The sequence below is a fragment of the Saimiri boliviensis genome, chromosome 5 (assembly GCF_048565385.1).
Source record: "Saimiri boliviensis isolate mSaiBol1 chromosome 5, mSaiBol1.pri, whole genome shotgun sequence".
In the NCBI taxonomy this organism is placed as follows: Eukaryota; Metazoa; Chordata; class Mammalia; order Primates; family Cebidae; genus Saimiri; species Saimiri boliviensis.
The window spans coordinates 124,923,094-124,940,581 of NC_133453.1; the positions used below are offsets into that span (position 1 = coordinate 124,923,094).

The 17,488-nt window shown below is 48.4% G+C and overlaps 1 non-coding gene across 1 annotated transcript; it reads right to left on the reverse strand.

Moving 5' to 3' along the window:
* Nucleotides 1-14,854: 14,854 nt before the first annotated feature.
* Nucleotides 14,855-14,996, reverse strand: LOC120368224 (U4 spliceosomal RNA). The gene has a single exon (XR_005582418.1). It is a non-coding gene; the product is annotated as a U4 spliceosomal RNA (small nuclear RNA).
* Between the last annotated feature and the right edge of the window lie 2,492 nt (nucleotides 14,997-17,488).

Consider the following 17,488-nt stretch of genomic DNA (forward strand, 5'->3'; position numbering starts at 1 on the left):
GTCCCCACCTCGCACCCCCATGTCCCTGCCTGTCCCCACCTCGCACCCCCATGTCCCTGCCTGTCCCCGCCTCGCACCCCCATGTCCCTGCCTGTGTCCACCTCGCACCCCCATGGGACCCCCATGTCCCTGCCTGTTCCCACCTTGGACTTCCTCCTGCACTCCCCACGTCTCCCTGCCTTGGTTGACCACCTTCCCCTGGCTGTCCCTTCTGCTTGGAATGGACTTACAACTGGAGAAGCTAGATGACCTCCTTGTGAGTTGTTTGCCCCTCAATAGACGGTTTAGTCTTTCCGCTGAGGAAGTTACATTAAGAGCTGAAGGGCTGTTCTCTGTAGTTTGCAAAGCTGGAGAAGGTGGTATGTAAGGGTCTGGGTGAGACAGAAGAACGGGCATTCCAGGCTGAGGAGCCTGCGCCATCGCTGCTTTGGGTGAGGAGAGGGAGATTCAGACCCACCTGTGCGCAGCCCCGAGTGCCCAGTAGCGCCCTGTTCTTCACTCACATCATCACCTTGCAAAGTAGCATGTTGTTGACTCCCCCATTTTACAGATGAGGAAACCGAGGCTCCAAGAGTAGACTGTGACTTTCCCAGTCTATGTGCAGAGAGTGTCTGAACCCAGCCTTGACCTACTGCAGTGCTTTCTGCTCTGGTCTTGCTCTGTTTTAAAATTTTGTTTATTTGTTTGTTTAGAGACTGAGCCTGGCTCTGTTGTTCCCCGGTTGGAGTGCAGTGGCACCATCCCAGCTCACCGCAGCCTCAACCTCCCAGGCTCAGGAGATCCTCCCACTTCAGCCTCTGGAGTAGCTGGGACCACAGGCTCATACCATCACGCTCAGCTAGTTTTTTTGTATTTTTAGTAGAGATGGGGTCTCAAACTCCTGGGCTCTAGCAGTCCTCCTGCCTCAGCCTCTAAAGTGCTGGGATTAGAAGTGTGAGCCTCTGTGTCCTGCCTTCTCTTTAAGAAAAATGTGTCTCTTTCCAACCTGTGACTGGAAGCAGATCTGAGCTCTCTCATGGCTCCTTTCCTACTGGTTTCATCGCCTGAAGTTCTAGCCCTGACTCTACCTCTCAGGCACCTGGGGAAGCAGATTCCTGGACTTCCTTCCTGGGACTTGACCTAGTGGGTCTGGGTAGGGCTCAGAAATCTGCCATTATTGTAAACAGTGCTGCAATGAACATTCGTGTGCACGTGTCCTTACAGCAGAATGATTTGTAATCCTTTGGATATATACCCAGTAATGGGACTGCTGGGTCAAATGGAATTTCTATTTTTAGGTCCTTGAGGAATCGCCACACTGTCTTCCACAATGGTTGAACTAATTTACACTCCCACCAACAGTGTAAAAGTGTTCCTATTTCTCCACATCCTCTCCAGCATCTGTTGTCTCCAGATTTTTTAATGATCGCCATTCTAACTGGCGTGAGATGGTATCTCAATGTAGTTTTGATTTGCATTTCTCTGATGACCAGTGATGATTAGCATTTTTTCCACATGTTTTTTGGCCTCCTGTATGTCTTCTTTTGAAAAGTGTCTGTTCATATCCTTTGCCCACTTTTGAATGGGCTTGTTTGTTTTTTTTCGTGTCCTTAGTAGGGACATTGATGAACCTGGAAACCATCATTCTCAGCAAACTGACACAAGAGCAGAAAATCAAACACCGCCTGTTCTCACTCATAGGCGGGTGTTGAACAATGAGAACACATGGACACAGGGAGGGGAGCACTACACACTGGGGTCCGTTGGGGGGAAATCGGGGTGGGTCAGCGGGGGGTGGGGAGGTGGGGAGAGATAGCATGGGGAGAAATGCCAGATACAGGTGATGGGGAGGAAGGCAGCAAATCACACTGCCATGTGTGTACCTACGCAACAATCCTGCATGTTCTTCACATGTACCCCAAAACCGAAAATGCCATAAAATAAATAAATAAATAAATAAATAAATAAAAATCCGCAGTTAAAGTGCCTCTCCGACAGTCTGTCTCCTCTCCTTCGACAGGTGCGGCACGTGGACACAGAATCTCCAGGGAATCAGGGGTCAGCTCCAGCAGGCACTTTTTTTGTTTTTCAGAGAAAGCAGGTCTTTGTTAGGTTGTGACTCCATCCCCGTCTGGATGCCCCTTGGGTGTGACCAACCCCTCTGTGCTTTGAGGCAAATGTCTCAGTAAAGACCCTGCATGGTTACTATTTTGAAGATGAGTAGCTGGCCTTGGGATAAAGGCGTCCTCTCCAGGCAGCTGTCCTGCCCTTCAGGTGTGTCCGGAATGCTTCACCCCCTGCCCATCCCGGCCACTTGGAGGATGCCAGAATCGAAAGCTCTGCATATTAGACCTGAGGCCCAGGGCTGCCCCCTGCACTGGGTCCCCGGTGACCCTCCTCTGTGGATCGTTCCAGCAGGCCAGGGCCCCTGCGGTGCTGGGATGTGGAGGGCACTGACCTGGTTAGTTGGAGGCCGATGTTTGCCCTACTACAGATTCACTGTGTGACCTAGTAAGTGGTTCCCCCATCCCGTCAGGCCTCAGTTTTCTCAGTTGTAAAATGGAGCAAGTGTCCCTGCTTTCTAGGGTAGTTAGATACAGTCATGTGGTTTAAATATAGTTATAGGTAAAATGCCTCGCCCTGAGCATGGCACCAGAATAGTGATCCACCCCACTCCATGCGTGGGCTTTTTTGATGCTTTTTTTTTTTTTTTTTTTTTTTTTTGAGACGGAGTTTTGCTCTGTCACCAGGCTGGAGTACAGTGGTGCAATCTCAGCTCACTGCAACCTCCGCTTCCTGGGTTCAAGCGATTCTTCCACCTCAGCCTCCCGAGTAGCTGGGACCACAAGTGAGTGCCACCACACCATTTTTTTTTTTGTATTTTTAGTAGAGACAGGGTTTTATCATGTTAGCCAGGATGGTCTCGATCTCTTGACCTTGTGATCTGCCCGCCTCGGCCTCCCAAAGTGCTGGGATTACAGACGTGAGCCACCGTGCCCGGCCCCTTCTGACGCTTGGTCGTGTGCTTTTTGCCTTTTGCTACCTGCACGCACGTCCATGGTGAGTTTGTCTGCCTCTGTGGCCTCAGCCGGCTGTCACCTCTGTGAGGGCTTCTCCATGGTTCCAGTCCTCTGCACCTCTGCAGAAACGAGGCTGAGGACTGAAGCTGCTGGCACAGTCTTGGCCGGACCAGGGCTGGTGCGCAGAACTCGAAAGCCTCCCGTTCCCTGGTGATTCACTCAAACACAATCTAGTGACCGCCCTGGAGGACTTTGCAGATGGATTTGCAGATATTTGAATCAGCTGACTTTAAATAGGATTATCCTGGGTTATCCGAGGGGCCCTATGGAATCATGTGGGCTTTTTTTTTTTTTTTTTTTTTTTGAGACGGAGTTTCGCTCTTGTTACCCAGGCTGGAGTGCAATGGCGCGATCTCGGCTCACCACAACCTCCGCCTCCCGGGTTCAGGCAATTCTCCTGCCTCAGCCTCCTGAGTAGCTGGGATTACAGGCACGTGCCACCACGCCCAGCTAATGTTTTGTATTTTTAGTAGGGACGGGGTTTCACCATGTTGACCAGGATGGTGTCGATCTCTTGACCTCGTGATCCACCCGCCTCGGCCTCCCAAAGTGCTGGGATTACAGGCTTGAGCCACCGCGCCCGGCGTCATGTGGGCTTTTAGAAGCAGAAGAGCAAGAAGTCAGAGAGATGAGGCAGGGGCAGTCAGAGACGTCAGAGGAGGGATGAGGTGGGGGGTGGGTCAGAGAGCTCTGAATCATGAGAAAGACCCTATCTGCCTCTCCTGGCTTTTAAGGGGGCCCAAAGCCAAGGTACACAGGCAACCTCTAGAAGCTGGAAATAACCCCAGTGACAGCCAGCAAGGAAACCAGGACCGGAGTCCTGCACCAGCAAGGAACTGCGATCTACCAGCACTCTAAATGAGCCTGGGAGCAGATTCTCTCCCAGAGCCTCCAGGGAACCATCCAGGTCCACGTGGGCTTCTTCTGACTTACAGAACTTCCATAGGATACATTTGTGCAGGTGCCTCACTGGTCTGAAGGTCTGGTGCGTACGGAGGCTGGCAGGCCAGGAGCAGTGAGCAGGCCTACCCATGGTCGGAGTCGTGCCCTCTTCTTGGGAGATGTGTTGGATTCTGCTCCAAGCGCGTCACACAAACTTGGTGAATCTTCACTTTTTATTTATTTATATTTATTTTTTGGAGATGGAGTCTCGCTCTGTCGCCCAGGCTGGAGCGCAATGGCGCGATCTCGGCTTACTACAACCTCCGCCTCCCGGGTTCAAGCGATTCTCCTGCCTCAGCCTCCCTGGGATTACAGGTGCCCACCACTGTGCCCAGGTAATTTTTGGTATTTTAGTAGAGATGGGGTTTCACCATGTTGCTCGGGCGGGTCTTGACTTCCTGAGCCCGGGCAATCCACCTGCCTTGGGCTCCCGAAGTGTTAGGATTACAGGCGTGAGCCCCCACTCCGCCCCTGGCCAAAGCTTCACTTTTTAAATCCCCATTGTATGGATGAGGTAGTTTAGGCACTTAAGTATATTGTCTAAGGCCACACAAGTAAGTAAGAGAGTGGGATTTGAATCCCAGGCTACCTGAGTGCGGAGTTCTACTCCACAGCGTCTGCCCGTGGGAGCAAGTACTTTCCAGAGATTCCAGGTCTAGAATTCCCAGAAACATCAGCAGGAGTTCACCAACCACAGCTCCTGGAGTCTGCAGTCAATGCCCTCGAGCAGAATGCCTCCTGCCAGCTGCCATAGTCATTACCTGCCCCACATTAATTCATTCTTTTTGTTGTTGTTGAGACAGAGTTTTGCTCTTGTTACCCAGCCTGGAGTGCAATGGTGTGATCTTGGCTCACCGCAACCTCCGCCTCTCAGGTTTAAGCAATTCTGCCTCAGCCTCCCGAATAGCTGATTACAGGCCTGCGCCACCACGCCAGGCTAATTTTGTATTTTTAGTAGAGGGAGTTTCTTCATGTTGATCAGGCTGGTCTCAAACTCCTGACCTCAGGTGATCTGCCCGCCTCGGCCCCCCAGAGTGTTGGGATTACAGGTGTGAGCCACAGTGCCGGGCCATTTATTCTTTTTCTTTTTTTTTTTTTTTTTGAGACGGAGTTTCGCTCTTGTTACCCAGGCTGGAGTGCAATGGCGCGATCTCGGCTCACCGCAACCTCCGCCTCCTGGGTTCAGGCAATTCTCCTACCTCAGCCTCCTGAGTAGCTGGGATTACAGGCACGCGCCACCATGCCCAGCTAATTTTTTACATGTTTAGTAGAGACGGGGTTTCACCATGTTGACCAGGATGGTCTCGATCTCTTGACCTCGTGATTCACCCGCCTCTGCCTCCCAAAGTGCTGGGATTACAGGCTTGAGCCACCGCGCCTGGCCTATTCTTTTTCTTAAATCAAATCTGAGGATAACAAAAAGGATAACAGATGTTTATCACCCCCTTCCCCCCAACTGTTAACTTCACCTTTGACTGGTTTTCCAGATCACTGGTCAGAGCCGACATTGTAGCAGATGAGCTAGGCCCTTTGTTCCATTCATTTTTGTGCCATAGCAATATCATAGCCACCGTTCACGTAGAATTTTGTTATTTCACGCTCATAACAACCCTGTGAAGGCTCTTATGATCATACACATACTCAATTTTCAGATGAAGAAATCGAGACTTGGAGAAGCTAAGTAGACCTGCCGGTAGGAGGTGAGACTCCTTCCACATCCACGGGCTGATTTTACATGGTAGGTGGGTAGCGCATTGGCTCGGGTGTTGGGTGCCTGGCTGTGTGGACACATGTACGGATGAATGGACAGAAGGCGAGATGGCTGGATAGACAGCCCTGCCTGCGGCAAGATGGACAAACAGCTTTATTGGTGGATGGAAGAGTGGAAGGAGGGATAGATGGATTCGGTGATAAGTGACCAAAGTTTGTAAAGTGGGGAAAGGTCGTGAATACAGTAGGGGTGTAAGTCTGCATTAAGGAGGTTCAGCCACCAAAGCAGTGTCAGTTGGCTTGTCACGTGAATCTGAGCCTCTTGTTCTGTCAGCCAGGAGGTGTCCCACCTTGTCACCTTGGTCTTCCCTTGGTTGTGGGTTGGAGAAGTCCAGCCTGAAAAACTTCCATTGATCGGATGAGAAGGCACTGTTTGTCCCCCGGAAAGTCAGAGAACACGGAGTACGCCGCCTCCTTGGCCACACCCTGAAAATGCTGCACCCACAGCCAAGGAAAAGCTGGTGTTTCATCACAGCCAGGATGAGGGCGAAGCAGTGAGGTTACGCTGTGCACGTGCAAAGTAGGATCCCTTATTTATTTATTTAGTTAGTTAATTTTGAGATGGAGTTTCGCTCTTGTTGCCCAGGCTGGAGTGCAATGGCATGATCTCGGCTCGCTGCAACCTCCGCCTCCCACGTTCAAGCAATTCTCCTACCTCAGCCTCCCGAGTAGCTGGGACTACAGGCACGCACCACCACGCCTGGCTAATTTTTGTATTTTTAGCAGGAATGGGGTTTCACCATGTTGGCCAAGCTGGTCTGGAACTCCTGACCTCAGGTGATCTGCCCACCTTGGCCTCCCAAAGCGCTATGATTACAGGTGTGAGCTACCGCACCCGGCCCGATCCCATATGTATTTAAAAATGTGATGTTGTACTCACCATGTGTTTTTTTTAAATTTTGCATTAACTTTTCATTTTTAAAAATATTGCATTCAAATAGTATTTATCTCTTGATTACTGTGTTTTTGGGCATTCCCTTAAATTTTGCACCTCGGTAATATGCCTCATTTCTCTCACCCTAGTCCTGGCCCTGTTTCTGGACTTTTCTGCAAGCTGCACACTCCTGTGCAGTGTGAACTTATCCCAGCTTACTTGGCCCAATTCCTGCCTCTGGGGGAGGTAGGGTTCCTAGGCAGGAGTTCTGAATCCCATAGTTATAGACCCCAGTTGTTTTCTTTCCTTGGCCTCATTCAGTCTCTCCTTGTTCACAAATGTTCACAGCCTATACTCCTTTGCCTTGCACTTAAGACCCTTTGTGATATGTCCTTATCTTGCTTATAATGCCCACCACCACTGCACTCAGCATCAGTTCAGAGATCTACTTCCCGTCCTGGGCACAGCCCCACCTCAATCCTTCCCCCCACCCCTCCTCTTTCTCAGCCACACCCTCCCCAACCCGTTCCAAATTTCACCACAGTTGAATTGCTCCTCTACGGAAACTTCCTCTTCCTGAACCTCTGCATTGATAATTTGCACCACACACTCCTGTTTAATCCTCATGACTTTCAGGGTTTCCTGCAGCTGACTGATCTTCAGCTAGTTTGTACCTGTTTAGCCGTTAGTCTGAGTGGTTCAGTGCCCACGCCGCACTGGTGGTGTATTTTGAAAATCACTGCCCTGGTTTCCTGGATCTTCAGTGACATGGAACACACTCACATGTCAGTGCTCAGACACAGAGCCTGGCTCTCTGCAGCACAGCACGAACGGCCGCGGTAGCAGTAGTTGTGACTGTCTATTTTGAGTCAGATGGTAAAAGGCTTATGGCATCGAAGGTGACGTTTGAAGGGCCTGGATTAGAGACGTTTGGAGGTGCTGGATTAGGCTTGTGGGTGCCTTGAGAAGGCTCTCGAGAGAAGCAAAGAAAAAAAGTGGTGGATGGTGTTTGCAGGTGGGTGCAAGGTTTGGAGGGAACAAAGAGAAACCCACAGTTGGGGCCATGGAGACACCTGGTCCCCGGAGAGGATTGCAAGTTTGCCTGGACCCGCTCCACCTGAGCGGGACATTCCCAACTCCCCTTCCTGGCAATGAGAAGGGCCTTGACTCTTTCTGGGTCATGAGTCACTTGGTCTGATCTGGGCAGTAATTTGCACGGTAAACAAGCAAACAGGGCTGATAAGGGCTTGACTGAATGCAATGGAATCAGGCCAGGTCAGAAGAGCGCCTACGAGATTCACCACCAAGTCCTCTTGCACGCTTCGGGGACCAGCCACTCACAACCCCAGCCCCACACCCAGGCCCAACCCCCCGCCACTTGCCTCTGCATCCTGTCCCGGCTGTCCCCAGGGGCCCCTCTATCCCTGGACTCCTCATCCCACTGCAGCTCGACCCGTCACTGACAGCCTACCTCATCTGGGTCTCCCTGGCCCCTCTTCTCTCCAGAAACCCTGGGTTTCCTCTATTCCTTCAAGAACCAGTTTGAGACCCTTCCTCTGAGAAGCTCTCCCTCCCCAATCTCTTTCTCTCGTTGTTTCTGCCTTTCACTTTAAAAAAATTAAAGTGAAATTCATAAAACATATACTTGACCATTTTAAGGTATGTAATTCAGAGTTATCCCATTAGCGAATCTAAACGATCTCCTGATCACATCTGAAGCACTTTGTGAATGAGCAGCCAGTGAGAGCTAGTGTTCCTCTTGCTTTGTTGAGGCAAAATTCACAGAGCATGAAATTAACCATTTTAAAGCGTGTAATTCAGTGATGTTCAGTGCGTTTATAATGTTGTGTAACCATCATCTCGCTCTAGTTTCCAAACTTTTTCATCACCTGCAAAGAACACCTCATACCCATGAACTAATTATTCCTCATTCCCCTCTCCCCACCCCATTTCCCTGGCACCCACTAACTGGCTTTCTGTCTCTGTGGATCTGCCTATTCTGGACACTTCCATGGAAGAGGAATCATACGATGAGACCTTTTGTGTCTCTCTTCTTTCACTTAGCATGTTTCCTAGTTTCCCCCAAGTTAGAGCATGCATTAGTACCTATTTCTTTGTAAAGCTGATTAATATTTTATTGTATGGCTACACTACGTTGTGTGTGTGTGTGTGTGTGTGTGTGTGTGTGTGTTTTGAGACGGAGGCTCGCTCTGTCGCCCAGCCTGGAGTGCAGTGATGCAATCTCAGCTCTCTGCAACCTCTGCCTCCTAAGTTCAAGTGATTGTCCTGCCTCAGCCACCTGAGTAGCTGGGATTACAGGTGCATGCCACTTGTCCAGCTAATTTTTGTATTTTTAGTGAGACGGGACCTGCTTTTGTTTTTGAGACAGCGTCTCCCTCTGTTGCCTAGGCAGGAATGTGACGGTACCGTCATAGCTCACTGAAGCCTCCAACTCCCAGGCTCAGGTGATCCCACCTCAGTCTCCCGAGTAGCTGGGACCACAGGCACTCCCCACCATGGTCAGCTAATTTTTGTACTTTTCGTAGAGACACATTTTTGCCGTGTTGCCCAGGCTGGTCTGGAACTCCTGAGCTCAAGCAATTCACCGTCAGCATCAGCCTCCCAAAGTGCTAGGATTACAGGTGTGATCCTAGCACCTGGCCTATGCCACGTTTTTTTTTAAATCCACTCATCTGTTGATGGACAGTTGGGCTCTTTTCACCTTTTGGCTATTATTCTGCTATCCACTTTTGCATATAAGTTTCTATGTAGAGACGTTTTCATTTCTCTTGAATATAAGCCTGGGAGTGGAATTGCTGGATCATATGGTAACTATTTTTTGAGAAACCACCAGGCTATTTTTTCACATTTAACATTTCCACCAGCAATGTGTGAGGCTTCCTGTTTTTCCAGATCCTTACCAACACTTTTTATTTTCCATTTTTGTTTGTTTTAGATCATAACACTTCTAACGGGCATGAAGCTGTATCTCATTGTGGTTTTCATGTATATTTCCCTACGGACCTGTGGTACTGAACATCGTCTTAGGTGCTTGTTGTCCATTTGCACATTTTCTCTGGAAAAATATCTGTTCAGATCTTTTGTCCTTTTTTTTTTTTTTTTTTTTTTGATGGAGTTTTCACTCTATTGCCCAGGCTGGAGTGCAATGGCGTGATCTTGGCTCACCGCAACCTCTGCTTCCTGGGTTCAAGCGATTCTCCTGCCTCACCCTCCCGAGTAGCTGGGATTACAGGTGTCCACCACCACCCCTGGCTAATTGATTTTTAATTGGGTTGTTTGTGTTTTTGTTGTTGAGTTACAGGGGTTCTCTGTGTATTCTGAATACTAAACCCTTGTGAGATATTTGATTTGCAAATATTTTCTGCCATGATGTAGATTGCCCTTTCGTTTTCCTAATGATGTCCTTTGACGCACAGAGGTTATGATTTGGATAAAGTCCACCTTATCTCCTTTTTCATGGAGCCCCACTTTGAATCAGACCTGATTCCTGAGCGTCTCTCATGGGTCTGACATGGAGCAGGGAGCTGCGTGAGACACCAGCCGGCTCAGACTTCCCTGGCCCATGTGGAATCTCATGTGAGGGAAGCGACATGGGTCTGTGCCATCAGGTATCGACCTGAAATGGCTACAGATGAAGCCCTTGGCTGGGAGAAAATCAGAAAAGGCTTCCTGGAGGAAGCACATTTGAGGAAGAATGGGATTCGGAAAAGCATAAAAGAGCAAAAAAGGAGACCAGGGTGGAGGGAACAGCTTTGATGAAGGCAGGGAATGGGAAGAGAAGGTGAACCTGACAGGAGATCCTCGCTCTGATGTTTATTATTCACTTTGATTGGGCACTTGCTGTGCAACAGTCTTGGTTTCCTCATCGGCAACATGGGGATGATGGTGCCCACCATGTCGAGTCAGGTGTGGTGGGGTTTTTGTTAGTGGCAACCTGGGTTCTTATAATCTCCCAGGATAGAAGTCAAGAGAGATCACCAGACACGGCAGCAAAGAAAGTTTATTTTACTCCATGCACAAGGGAGCCAGAACTAAGAAAGAAAAAGGATCGGCTGTTCCTCAAGGCTTGTGCGTGTGTGTTAGTTTTATAGAGTTTTTCTATAGGGGAGGGTTACAGTGGGGCACCTGTGGGAGGCTTTTTCTTTTCCTTTTTTTTTTTTTTTTTGAGACAGCATCTAGCTGTTTTACAATATGGTACTAGTGCTTCTCAAATGGTTACGTGTATACAAATCACCTGGGAATGTTGATAAAATGCAGATTCTGGGCCGGATGCAGTGTAATCCCAGCACTTTGGGAGGCCGAGGTGGGAGGATTGCCTGAGGTCAGGGATTTGTGACCAGTCTGGCCAACGTGGTAAAACCCTGTCTCTACTAAAAATATAAAAAATTCAGCCAGGTGTGGTGGTGTGCGCCTGTAATCCCACGCATACTCGGAAGGCTGAGGCAGGGGAATTGCTTGAACCAGGGAGGCGGAGGTTGCAGTGAGCTGAGATTGCACCACTGCACTGGGTGACAGAGTGAGACTCTGTCTCAAAAAAGAAAATGCAGATTCTGATTCAGGAATTCTAGTTGTTACCTGAGATACTGCCTTTCTAATAAACTCCCAGGCCGTCCAGATGTTGCTAGTTTAGGAGTCACATTTTGAATAGAAACGACCTGATTGATGTATTCGATAAAACTTCACTGCGGACTTTCACAATATACCAGCAACGATGAATAAAACAGCCAGGTTTTTGCCCTTGTGGAGTTTATGCTTTCTTGAAGAAGACAGGAATTAAGTAACAAATTATGTAAGGAAAAGAAGTAGGCATGAGAGGTGTAGCGTCTTTTTTTTTTTTTTTTTTTTGAGAGGGAGTTTCGCTTTTGTTACCCAGGCTGGAGTGCAATGGCGCGATCTCGGCTCACCGCAACCTCCGCCTCCTGGGTTCAGGCAATTCTCCTGCCTCAGCCTCCTGAGTAGCTGCGATTACAGGCATGCGCCACCATGCCCAGCTAATTTTTTTTTTGTATTTTTAGTAGAGACGGGGTTTCACCATGTTGACCAGGATGGTCTCGATCTCTTGACCTTGTGATCCACCCGCCTCGGCCTCCCAAAGTGCTGGGATTACAGGCTTGAGCCACCGCGCCCGGCTTTTTTTTTTTTTTTGAGACGGAGTTTCGCTCTTGTTACCCAGGCTGGAGTGCAATGGCGCGATCTCGGCTCACTGCAACCTCCGCCTCCTGGGTTCAGGCAATTCTCCTGCCTCAGCCTCCTGAGTAGCTGGGATTACAGGCACGTGCCACCATGCCCAGCTAATTATTTTTGTATTTTTAGTAGAGACGGGGTTTCACCATGTTGACCATGATGGTCTCGATCTCTTGACCTCGTGATCCACCCGCCTCGGCCTCCCAAAGTGCTGGGATTACAGACTTGAGCCACCGCGCTCGGCAGGTGTAGTGTCTTAAAAGACCATCTGAAAGATGGATACATATTGAAGAAAAGTGGGAATAGCATGTGTGACGGCTTGGAGGTAGAAAGAAGCTTGGTTGGAAACAGAGTGAAGGTTTGTTGGCTGGAGCCCAGGAAGCAAGGGAGAGAGGAGGTCTCCTCTTTGGAAACCACTTTGAGGATTTTGAACTTTATCCTAAGGGGAATAGGATGCCCTTAGAGAATTTAAGGGAGATGAGTAATGTGATCAGATTAGTGTTTGGCAAGATCACTTTGGCTGTAGCTGGAAAAGGATTGGAAGGAAGATTAATGCCCACGAAAGGACGTAGAGAGCCTAAGAGGTTGAGAGGGCAAGATTGCACAAGTCTAGCTGGGCACGATGGCTCATGCTTGTAATCCCAGCACTTTGGGAAGCTGAGGCGGGTGGCTCATCTGAGGTCACGAGTTCAAGACCAGACTGGCCAATGTGCTGAAACCTGGTCTCTACTAAAAATAAAAATATTAGCCAAATGCAGTGGTGTGTGCCTATAATCTTTGTTACTCAGGAGGCTGAGGCATGACAATCACTTGAGCCCAGGAGGCAGAGGTTGCAGTGAGCCATGATGGTGCCACAGCCCTCCAGCCTAAGGGATAGAGCGAGACTGTGTCTCCAGAGGAAAAAAAAAAAAAAGATTACACAAGTCTGGTCAAGGTTTGGGGCAGAGCGGTGGTTTTCAAAAGGTGTTTGTGAGGTAGAGACAATTTCTCTACCAATATTAAGACATTATTGGGCCGGGCACGATGGCTCAAGCCTGTAATCCCAGCACTTTGGGCGGCTGAAGCGGGTGGATCACGAGGTCGAGAGATCAAGACCATCCTGGTCAACATGGTGAAACCCCGTCTCTACTAAAAATACAAAAAATTAGCTGGGTATGGTGGCACGTGCCTGTAATCCCAGCTACTCAGGAGGTTGAGGCAGGAGAATTGCCTGAACCCAGGAGGCGGAGGTTGCGGTGAGCCAAGATCGCGCCATTGCACTCCAGCCTGGGCAACAAGAGCGAAACTCTGCCTCAAAAAAAAAAAAAAAAAAAAAAAAGACATAATCTGTCCTTCCCCTTCTTCTTCTCTCATGAACACGCAGTAGTTTTCCAAAATTTACATGACTTGTGATATCAGAGCTGATTGAATGCGGAAGCAGCTGATTCTATTAAGCCAGATATTGAAGAGATTTGTAAAAATGTAAAATGACCATTTTTCTCACTGAATTATTTGTTTTGGAAAACGGTTATTTTTTATTTTGAAAAGTTAATGCAGAATACATTATGTATTGTAGGTTTGTTATTGTTATTTAAAATTTTTGTTGTGGTAAAATACATATAACATAAAATATACCATCTTATCCTTTTTTTTTTTTTTTTTTGAGACAGTCTTGCTCCATTGCCCAAGCTGGAGTGCAGTGGCACTATCTCTGTTCACTGCAACCTCTGCCTCGTGGATTCAAGCGATTCTCCTGCCACAGCCTCCTGAATAGCTGGGACTATAGGTGCATGCCACCATGCCCAGCTAATTTTTGTATTTTTAGCAGAGATGAGGCTTCACCATGTTGGCCAGGCTGGTCTTGAACGCCTGACCTCATGATTCACCCACCTCAGCCCCCCAAAGTGCTGGGATTACAGACGTAAGCCACTGCACCTGGCCAATTTTTGTATTTTTAGTAGAGACAGGGTTTTGCCATTATGTCCAGGCTGATTTTAAACTCCTGACCTCAAGCGATCCGCCCACCTTGGCCTCCCAAAAGGCTGGGATTATAGGCATGAGCAGCCATGCCTGGTCTTAACCATTTTTTTTTTTTGAGACGGAGTTTTGCTCTTGTTACCCAGGCTGGAGTGCAATGGCGCGATCTCGGCTCACCGCAACCTCTGCCTCCTGGGTTCAGGCAATTCTCCTGCCTCAGCCTCCTGAGTAGCTGGGATTACAGGCATGTGCTACCATGCCCAGCTAATTTTTTGTTTTGTATTTTTAGTAGAGATGGGGTTTCACCATGTTGACCAGGATGGTCTCGATCTCTTGACCTCATGATCCACCCACCTCGGCCTCCCAAAGTGCTTTCAGTGGCATTAAGGAATTTACATTATTGCGCAGCTACCACTACCGTCCATTTACAGAATTCTTTTCACCTTGCAAAACTGAAACTCTATATTCGTCAAACAATAACTCCCTCAGCCCCTGGCAGCCACCATTTTACTTTCTGTCTCTGTGAATTGGACTACTTAGGTACTTCATATGAGTGGTGTCATACAGAATTTGTTCTTTTGTGACTGGCTTATTTCAGTTACCATGATGTCTTCAAGGTTCATTCATATTGTAGTGTGTGCCAGAATTTATTTTCTTTATAAGACGGTCCATTGGATAGATGTGCCACATTTTGCTTCATCTGTCAATAGAAGCTTCTGTCGCATCCATGATTTTGCTATTGTGAATAATGCTGTTGTTATGAACATGGGTGTACCAATATCTCCTTAATTCTTTTAATTCTTTTGGGTGTATATCCAAAAGTAAAATTGGTGGTGTTATTATTTTTAAGTAAATCAATGAACAATTATTTAAACTTCCCTAAGTTTTAGTTTGAATACAACTAAAACTGTTGTATTATTTACAACAGTTTTACAAAAGTTTAATTATTTAAACTTCCCTAAGTTTTAGTTTTAGTTTTGAATACAACAATCAGTAATGCAATTAGTAATGCAATTGACAGATTTTTTTTTTTTTTTTTTTAATTCAGTCCCCGTAGAGACTGCCAAAAATTGCCATTGCCGACTATATTTCAAGTCATCATGGCGGGGTATGGGGAAAAGTTTTCGAATTAGCAATAATGGTGCCTCGGGAAAACCTCATTGGCTATGATACTGCCACTGCACAAAGCTGCATATTCACAGATCTAACCTACATAAAAGCTTTTTAGGGTCTTCAGTAAGTTTTTTTTAAGAGTATAGAGCAGTCTTCCAGGCCCAAAAGTTTGAGAAGGGCTGGTTCAGAGTGGCAGAGGCATGACAAGCTGTCACCTGGCCAGAAATGATGAAGGAGTTTTCTCAACCCTGTTGTGAAACTTGCGATGAGGGTTTCCTGTTAACTCCCCCCACCACGCTCAACCTCTTGTGGGTGGGAGCACTTGACTTCATGAGTGCAGGATCTGGCTGGCCATTTTGTGTGCCTTGCAGGAGTGGCCTTCATGCAGACCCTGTGGCCAGACCAGGCCTGGGTGAACAGGTGTGAGATCTGGTTGGCTGCTTTGAGCACTAGCAGGAGCGGGCTCTGTGGAGGTGCCACAGCGGTACTCAGGTGGGGGTGCTTGTGACCCCCAAAGCCCCAGATGGCGTGTTACAATGCTCTCTTAGCTCCACTGTCCACGGACAGTGGTGTGTTATCAGCTCAGTGAGCCCCTTGCTTCATCGTGTGGGGTGATTGCCCTCCATCAGCAAGGGCAAAGGGCCAGTGTGACAGCTTTTTCTGGGTACCCACATTCAGTGGGTCCCAAGCTTTTGTCCAGAGTCCAAGAAGAATGAAGTCACACAGACACTTGAAGAATGGTAGAAGTAGAGAATTTTATTTGGTGGTGAAAATGGCTCTTGGCAGAGAGGGGAGCTGGAAAGGGGGTGGGTTGGGCAGGTAATCTTCCTTGAAGTTCATCTGTCTCTGGCTGGCTCTTCTCTGATGTTACGTTTTCTCTCCTTTGAAGTCCAGCCATTCCTCTGAAGTCAACTTGCTTCTTCCCCTCTAGTGACTGAATCTGGGGTCTTTATGGGCACAGAATCGGGGGTGGGCTGGGCCATAGGTAGTTTTGGAAAAGGCAACATTTGATTGGTAAAAAAAGACATTATTCAGAAAGAACCAATTGGCAGAGAGCAGGCAAACAAGGATATAAGTTCTCACTTTGGACTGTGAGTTTCAGGCTTTTCAGCTGGAACATGGGGTTTTACTGGGGACCCGCCCCTGTCTGCCTAGAATTCCTCTGCTTCCTGCCTCCATCAGAAAGATAATTAGGAGGTTAATATTGACTGGATGTGGTGACCCTTTGTGGGAAGGGAGAGAAACATGTGGAGTTGGGGTGGCCTCTGGGTTTCTGGCTTGCACAACTGAGTGGAGTGTTGATGGGGCGGGGATGTGATGGGGAAGATGAGGTCAGTTTGGTCCGGGTGAGTTGGAGGTGGCAATAGGGCCCCCACGTTGAGACGGCTTCTAGGTGGTTGGCTGTAAGGATCTAGAGCAGGCATCCCCAAACTTTTTACACAGGGGGCCAGTTCACTGTCCCTCAGACCGTTGGAGGGCTGCCACATACTGTGCTCCTCTCACTGACCACCAATGAAAGAGGTGCCCCTTCCTGAAGTGCGGCAGGGGGCCGGGTAAATGGCCTCAGGGGGCCGCACGCAGCCTTCGGGCTGTAGTTTGGGGACGCCTGTTCATCTAGAGTCTGGAGAGCTGTGTGAGCTGGGAGCTAGACACATGTGATTTGACTTGTGGTTTTCCACTCTTCAGCTGCGTCATGGGCTTGGAAGGTCAGGAGGCGGTTAAATGCTTGTTACCTCGGTATGCACACACAGGAGCTTTGTAAATGCCTGAAGGGTGAGTGGGTGGCACCTTCATACTCCAGTGACAATAACCACCTCCCTCTTCAGCTTGCTACTGGCCTGGCAGCGAGTGAGGCCTCTGCAAGGCCACTGTTGTGAAAGAGACTAATCATTAAACCCAGTCAAGAGCACGAAGCCAGTCGAGGGGCAGTCAGATGCTAACAGGTGACACTGTCTGCCACTGTGAAACCCACTTACACCAAAGAATGCTAATAGGCCAGGTGCAAACTGTCACCTGAGCTGACCTTAAAAAAACCCCTTCATAGAGTTGGTGGGGGGAGAACCTAAACAGCCAACCAACCGCATACATCTGCAAGTAAACAGAGAAGCTAACGAAACCCACTGCCTCTCTCCCCAGGAACCAGCTAGAGCCTGGAGTGCTCTTTTGTTTCATGAACTAGCAGTGTTTTACAATTCATTGATCAAGGGGCCAAGAAACCCAGTGTCTGGCATTTTGAAGACTGACGCAAAAGAAGAACACCAGAAATATTGAGCCTGTCTTGGATTATTTTGGCATTTTGGTCATTGTGGATTTGAATGTAAATTTTGACTTTTTAAAACATTGCCATACAATGCTACTCATTGCGATAGTAATACTGCTTTTGCTTTTTTTTTGGCAGCCCCTTAAACTTTACACCTGAGTGGATGTTTCTCTTGCCTCATCCTGGTGTAGGTTCTGAAAAAGCCCCTGAGAATCACCCAGTGCCTCCCGCCCGATCAGAGAGAGAAAGGGAGGTAATGATTGCAGGGCATCCAGCAAGGAGAATCAGGCAGCTCATGCTGAAGACCTG